We start from the raw sequence: 7,395 nt of genomic DNA, 5'->3' as shown, positions 1-7,395 counted from the left end.
CAGCAGGGCCAGGAGACACCAGAGACAGGGGCTTCAACAGGGGAGTTCCATTCAACAAAATCTCCTGAGGTTACAAATTTGGGTCATGATGTTAGCAAAGGTAAGACACAGAGCTTTATTATTGTTATTGTTATTATTATTATTTTATCTTTATCTCCTCTGTCTGTGACAGCAAAGATTGAGGCACTCAGGACATGACCCAAGCCAAGGACAAGTGTCCCCTGCCCTGCTGTCCCCTCACTGGCCAGGGTGGAGCTCTGGCACAGGGAGCTGGGAGCACTCCTGGACACGTCCTCAGCTTGGCTTTGGCACCTTCAGGCAGGGACCCAGGGCTCCAGCGACACCAGAGCCAGGGAAAATGTGCTGTTCATGAACAGAGACTGAAAATCTCACTGTGCTGAGCTCAGGAATCCCACATCCTCTAAAAGTCCTGTGCAATCTCCCCCTGGAGCTCTCGGAGTTTGCTGGAGACAGACTCACATTAACAGGGGAGTTTCATTGAACAAAATCTCCTGAGGTTACAAGTTTGGCTCATGATGTTAAGCAGAGGGGAGCCATGGAGATTTTGCTTTATTATCTCTTTGTTTTTCTCCTCTGTCCGTGGAAGCAGAGCCATGGGCAGCAGCAGCAGCACAGAGCAGGGGCAGGCAGAGGAAAGGTGCCAGGACATTTGCCAGGCTGAGCATTTCTGGCACAGCCAGAGGAATTCAGGCCAGGGAGGGAACCTGGGGATTGCTCAGCCTGGAGAAGAGGAGGTTGCATGGAGACCTCACAGCACCTGCCAGTGTCTGAAGGGGTTTTATGAATTATTTCCATGACCCCTCTCTAAATCCTGAGGTGTGGGGAGCCCCAGGCACCCGGGGCCCACCTGTTTCCTCAACAGTACAAACGATTCCAGGGCAATTACACACAGAAACCTTGAAATGAAACATTCCCCCATCCAAGGGCACAACATCTGCAGTCAAAAGGTTCCACAGCCTCTCCCTTCCTGTACAAACAGCATCCCACATAGGGATTAATCATTCCTCAGGAACAGCACGACTGCTTTTGGAGCTGCTGGCACCTCTCCCATCTCCTCCAGAGCAGAGAACTCAACACTGCTTGAGTCATCTTCCCAGGAGCTCTCTTCAAGCCTGTACTCATCACCTCCCAGGTGAGCAGACTTTTGATTTTCAGCTCCCAGCACTTTCACTTTTCCAGTCTGGGCCAAATCAAATCTCCCAAAGAGGAGGAAAACAGCTGGCACTGGTGGAGTGTAAACCTGCCCCAAGCAGCACAGCTGGCCAGGGCACAGCTGAACCACTTGATTTGCTCCCTTTTGCTGTAATAGCAAATTTGATTTGTTGTCCTGTTCTCTGGAGCTCAGCAATATTCATCAGCATTTAAGATTAAGAATACCAAAAGTAAAACCAGAAAAGAAAAAAAAAAAAAAGAAAAAACACAGTAAAATGAGATCGCTGGCTGAACTCACATTCCTTTTTTAGTACGAAATCTCCTTTCTGAGAATTCCTCTATTAAATAAAACATTTTTCTGGCCTCTCTGTCCATTTTGGATATGAATTTCCGAGGAGGGAAGTGGCAAAACACCCCTGAAGCAACAGCCCTGGTGCCTGCCCAGGAGCTGTACCCTGAACTTCTCAGGTGCAGAGCAGGCCAGGCCAAAAATTGTTTCCAAAATGCCACATTTACAATGAAAAGGGCTTAAATTCACCACCTATTCTCTTCCCTTCAGATGCAAAACTGGGGTTTTATCTGCATCCTAGCAAGATGCAGGAAAAGAGGGAAACACAATCCAACAAAAGGGAGGATTAATGAAACAGGGTTTCAGCAGCTCATGGAGCCACCTGATGTTAAACACAATATTAACAACAAATAAAAATTAAAAAAAAAATCACTTTTCTGTGCAGAATCAAACCAGGAGCTGAGATCTAGACCAGGTCTGGACCCAAATATTGTTCTGTTGAAGTAATCAGGGTGGTTGGGCAGATGAATATATCTTTGCTCACTGATTTGTCCCTCAGCCTTACACGAGCTGGATGTTCCCAACATTTTGGAGCCAATTAAATTCCCATACAAATATCCAAAATTGATGGCACTGGAAGAAAACACGTGGGGCTTTCCTTCAGGGACAGGTGACAACAGCTGCACAGCTGAAATCAGATCCAGAGCAGCTGTGGACAAAAGTTAAAGGTGAGAAATAAATTTGAGTTCTGTTCTCAGTGAAACTCCACCAATGATTCACCCATGAAAGGGAATCAAAGGCACCAAGACAGAAACAGGGATTCAGCTGAGGGACCCAAAGCTCTGCTCACATCCATAACCTAAATCAGGACCCACCATGAGGAAATTTCTTTCTAGTGGCACTTTTAATTTCCAGGAGTGGTTGGAAATTTTAAAGCTGCCTTGTACAAGCAAGAATTTCTCCAAGTAAGTTTGTGCCTGCTCCTCCCCAGCATTAACTGAATGAAATGAGCATTTTCCCTTGGCCTGGCTCTGGCATTGCTGCAATTATTCATGAGGCAACAGCTTGAATCACTTCCAGCTGAAATTATATAAAGTTGTGCATAATGAAACCTCTATCAGCTCTGAAGCAAAGGATTTAATCTTTATTATACCTGCAGGGACTTGAAGTTCTGTATTGAAACGTAGAGAGGGAGATGGGCTAAAGAAACTCTTGATGAACTTGAATATGTTTCCAAGGAGTGTAGAAAATTCCTGGTGTCCTTCCCTAGAACACCCCAAATAAAGCTCATTTGGAAGTGGTAAATACTTCTCTTTAAGAGTATCAGTCTCTGAAAGAAATTTTGGCAGCATTGCCAAGCACCCACCCCAGGATGGAGCAGGCTCAGAACCCCTGGTTCATGGATTCCATTCCCTGTGAATGTTTTCCCTGCTGGATAAGAGAGGGGACATCCTAATAACTGATAAGTTCAGTTCTGCTTTAGCACGAGAATGAAAAATCACATTTCTCACCCTCCTCTGGGGACTTTTCCATAATTAAATGAAAAGCAGCACTAAATAACCAAACATGTGTCTCGTCTCTGTTCCTTTGGCATTGACAGATGTTCCTGTTTCAGTCCTGCAGTGAAAAGAAAGCCGAGCTCCACTCAGATTTTGTTCTCTAAATGCATCACAAATGCCAACAGATGTCAACGCAAACCTTCCCAGATCCTTCCTGCAGGTCCCTTCTGTAAACAGCTCCTTCTGGGAGGAATCTGGCCATGAGATCAGCAGTGCTGGGAATCCCCATATCAGAGGGAGCTCAGTGGCTCTATCCCAGCAGAGAAATGTAGGAAAGGAGGAGGAATATTTGACTTTGGGCTGAGAGGAATCAGATTCTTTGTCATAGCAGAGACAGAAAATGACACCTGTTTCTTCTTCCATCATAATCTTTATTGCACACAGCCTGTATTTGTGTCGTTATCAGAATTGCTAAGCAGGAATTCCTTAATTCCTGGTCAGGAACTTGATTCACTGGTTGGTAACGGTGAGTGCACACATCAAAACTTTCTCTCTGACAATGTTTACATATTTTTCCTACTGATTCTCATGGGACAGATCCCTCATTACTACAGGTGCACTCGTTTTTCTCCCCAGGAATAGTTTGTTATGTTAACAAAATCTTCATTCTCAAGACGTTTTTGCATGGGAATTTATCAGGCCAGCTGCTAGCTCTGCTTAGCCAAAATAACAAGGCCTGAACCATGATTTTACAAGGCCTTTCTTTGGTAAGGTTTGACCTATGTGTGACAATTCCCCTCCCCAGAACCCACTGAAGGAAGGGGAGATGGGTCAAGGGAGGAGACAGAGACCCAAAGGCTGCCCAGAGAAGCTGCATCAGCACCAGAGCTGATGTTGTAACCCAAAAGCTGCCTTGCCTTTGACCTTGCCACAGGGACACCCACGTGTAATTCCAGTTGGAAATTGGTGTCATTCCCATGTTCCTCACAGACCAAGCTGGGGTTTACATCCCCAGGGTTGAGTCTGCAGGAGAAAGCTCATGGAAAATCTGAGTTTCTTGCCCACAAGGAAGAAAACAGACTTGTTTAGGGAAGTGGGGTGGGAAGCAGATAAGCCTGCCCTAAGCACTGAGTGATAAAGAGGATATGCAGAGGCAAATGTTTAGAGCTTCTCAAACAGGAAAAGCAGGGGAAGATCGGAAGGAAAATGATACATTTGAAATGAGCTGGCTTTCTAGTGTGCTATTTGAATAATTTTCACATGATGTAAGGCAGAAGTGACATGGTTTGTTCCTTCTGTGATGAGAAAATTGTGGTTTTTAGGATGATGCTCTCTGTTTGCTGCCACGTGGAGTCTGGGCCTGTTATTGAAGGTGATGCAGGGATATGAGGGCACTGAGAGGATTCAAAATCCTGTTCCAAAGCACAGAGATCACTGACAGGTTGGTGCTGGGCCAGAGCCACAGCCCCTCTCTCCAGAATAACCCTTCCCACCCAGATTTCTGTGCAGGATGGGAAGAGCCAGCCCCTCCTGCCCCAGGTGCACAAGCTCCACAGAGGTTCTTTGGTCTAAAAGGTGAATTAACCATGGGAAATAGGGGAGCTCAAGGCTCCTGAGCTGCCCACTGTGAAGTATCAGGTCATGCTTGAAGGAAACACCATCAGGGAGCTTCCAGGAAATTTAAGGAATCAGCACTTCCCAAAAAAAGTTACACTTTCCCTCCCTTCCAACCCAAATTTCTGTCTGGCCTTTTGAGTTAGCAGTTGGTGGGTTAAGCATTGATCAGAGACCTCTCAGGTGTCCCAGGAAAAACAGTCCTGGGAAGCAGAGCTGTGTTCCTGGCCTGGGGAATTTGGGCAGTCTGGGATGCAGATCCAGGCCCTGGCCTGTTCTTCTCTGCTCTCCCATTAATCCTTCTGGCCGTGGCTGCCTCTGGAGCCCAGGAGGGGAGGCTTTAATGGGGATCCAGCTGCTGGAATGGCTCTGAGTAATAAAGGTCTAATTTTGTGTGTTCCAGACAGGGCATCCAGACACAACAGAGCCGCTCCTGCAGGAGCTCAGGAAAGGAGGAAGCACAGCAGGATAGGAGTGATAAATCCTGTGAAGGGGTCATTACTGTAACGAGATTACAAAACAAGCCAGCTGGTCCTTAACCTTTAATCCTGGCTGAAGGAGGAAGGCAGAGCGTGGGCTTTGCCAGGAGCTGTGCACGCTCTGGGCTTGTGCCCTGACATCTGGGAAGAGGCGTGGATGGTGCAGGACCGGCCACAGCCCCTTCTCCCTCAGAGAGAGGGGTCCCAGCCTGGAATCCAGCTCACAGCACAGCAAGAAGAGGATGAGTTGCTCCTGTCTGAGCTGCCAGTGGTTCTCAGTGTCCTCCTCACGGGGATGGAAAGAGGAGACTGGAGAGGGCCCTGGCCTTTGGTGTGATTCATTCCCAGCGTGGTGATATCGCCTTGCCTTGGAAGTGCCAGATCAAGAGATTCAGAAGCTCCTGAAGCTGGGATGTGTGGCAAATCCAGGCAGTCACAGCTAGGAAATCGTCTCTGTGCAAATCTGAGTGGGTTTAACAGACACCAGAGCTGTACAATTACTGATATTGCAGTGGGCTGCAGTTTCACAGGCCTGCTCAGGCAGCACACGAGTGAGGAGGTGACAGTGACACTGCCTTGTCACAGGCATCACCAGGACATGGCAGGGATGCTTTGTTCCCCTTGTTCCCCATCTCAGTCCCTTCTCTTTGGGCTGGGCCCCTCAGCCACAGCTCCCCTGGCTGTGTCAGCATCATCTCGGGGAATTTCACTGCCTTTCACCCTCTGCAGCACCAACTTGTCCCACCACTTGCACATCCTGCCACAGAAACTCCCTGCAGCCCAAGGCCAGGAAGGGCTGGTGGCTGAATGTGAATAAATGTGAATAAATGTGAATAAATGTGAATAAATGTGAATAAATGTGAATAAAAGTGAATAAATGTGAATAAAGGCTCCCAGACAAGGATGGGTGCCAGCCACGCTCGTGGCCAGCGCTGTCACAGCAGCTGCACCTTGTCCCTGTCTGCAGGAACAGCCATGAGAGCAGGGTTGCAAAACCCCTGAAGAGGAACTGCTCTTTTCCTGAGTTCCAGGCAGCTGGCACAGAAAGGGGAACCTGGGGAGAGCAGGAACCTGGCAAACACAGAAATGCCACAGAGAGTGGGAGGAGGTGAAGCTGAGCTTCATTATTTTAGACATTAGATTATTTTTTATTATTTATTATTAGATTATTTTAGGACATTAGAGTCCTGCTCCTGGGGAGGAAGAACAGCACAGCTGGAAGAGTTTGCAGCCAAAGAGGGGGTTAGAACTCCAGAGCTGAGTTTTGCTGGGCTGATGGAAATGTGGAAAATGTGGTGCCCTGACAGTCACCCACAGCAAAGGAGTCACTGCAGAGGGAGAGGTTCAGCAGGAGATACAATCAGCCAGCCATCAGCTCGAGGGCTCAGGAAGCTGATGGAGCTGGATGTTCTGCAGACTAAGAAAAGCTGAATGAAGTCATCCTTTTACATGTGAAATGACTTCCTGAGTTAGTAGGGCAGGCTGGAGGCTGCAGCAGTGTTGGTCTGACCCAAGAGGAGGAATCTGCCAGGAGAAGGCTGAGTGAAACCATCCCCGGCTCAGGCATTTTCCGGCAGTGGCTTTCCAGCTGGGCTATGGAATGTTGGGAATGTTAATGGCAAGGGTGATGCTCTATTAGTCACACCTCCAGCAGGTGACAGAGCACAGGGCCTCTCTTGGAGGGACCTCCACGGTTTCCAGGCAAAAACTGCAGGGAGAGCCACAGTGAAATACTCTGGACATAAATAATACATAAATACATAAATCCTGGAGCCCTCTATCTATCCCTCCTTTTCTGGACCATGTAAATCTTGGAACCTTTTACATCCCTCCCCCTCTGCTCATATAAATCCTGGAGCCTTTCATCTCTCCCTTTTCCTCTGGATCCTATAAATCCTGGAGCCTTTTATTTACTCCCTCTCTGGATCATATAAATCCTGGGGCCCTTTATCTACTTCCTCCCTGGATCGATCATGTAAATCCTGGAGCCTTTTATATGCATCCCTCTCTGGATCCTATAAATCCTGGCATCCTTTATCCCTCCCTCTCTGGATCCTATAAATCCTGGAGCCCTTTATCCCTCCCTCCCTCTTCCCAGACATTTGTGATGCTCTAGCCAAGCCCCCAGCTCAGCGTGGGGCACATCCCTCACAGTTGGTGCAATGCTTTATTTCAGTTCTTCCCTGATTTAACACCAGCACAAAGCTCTGAAACAACTCAGGTGGCCAGAGAAAAACAGGGATTGCTGCAAATCCTGCTCCTGATGCTCAGCTCATAAATTGGCTGCAACAATATTTTGGTTATGAAAAAGAAGCAAAAATAAAGCTTTGCCATTGATCTC

At 47.6% G+C, this 7,395-nt stretch overlaps 1 long non-coding RNA gene across 2 annotated transcripts; it reads left to right on the top strand.

Moving 5' to 3' along the window:
• The first annotated feature begins 1,021 nt into the window (after positions 1-1,021).
• On the top strand, positions 1,022-7,395 carry LOC111937144 (uncharacterized). 2 transcript variants are annotated; one of them, XR_015278206.1, is made up of 2 exons: positions 1,022-1,153; positions 4,979-7,395. It is a non-coding gene; the product is annotated as an uncharacterized LOC111937144 (long non-coding RNA). The 2 variants fall into 2 exon arrangements; XR_002868450.2 differs by lacking the exon at positions 1,022-1,153 and adding an exon at positions 4,284-4,402 and having other exon boundaries at positions 4,979-5,902.

Source organism: Cyanistes caeruleus, chromosome 20 (assembly GCF_971803275.1).
Source record: "Cyanistes caeruleus chromosome 20, bCyaCae1.hap1.1, whole genome shotgun sequence".
NCBI lineage: Eukaryota > Metazoa > Chordata > Aves > Passeriformes > Paridae > Cyanistes > Cyanistes caeruleus.
The sequence above is the reverse complement of the archived record's forward strand: the minus strand, read 5'-3'. Positions and strand labels throughout refer to the sequence as shown.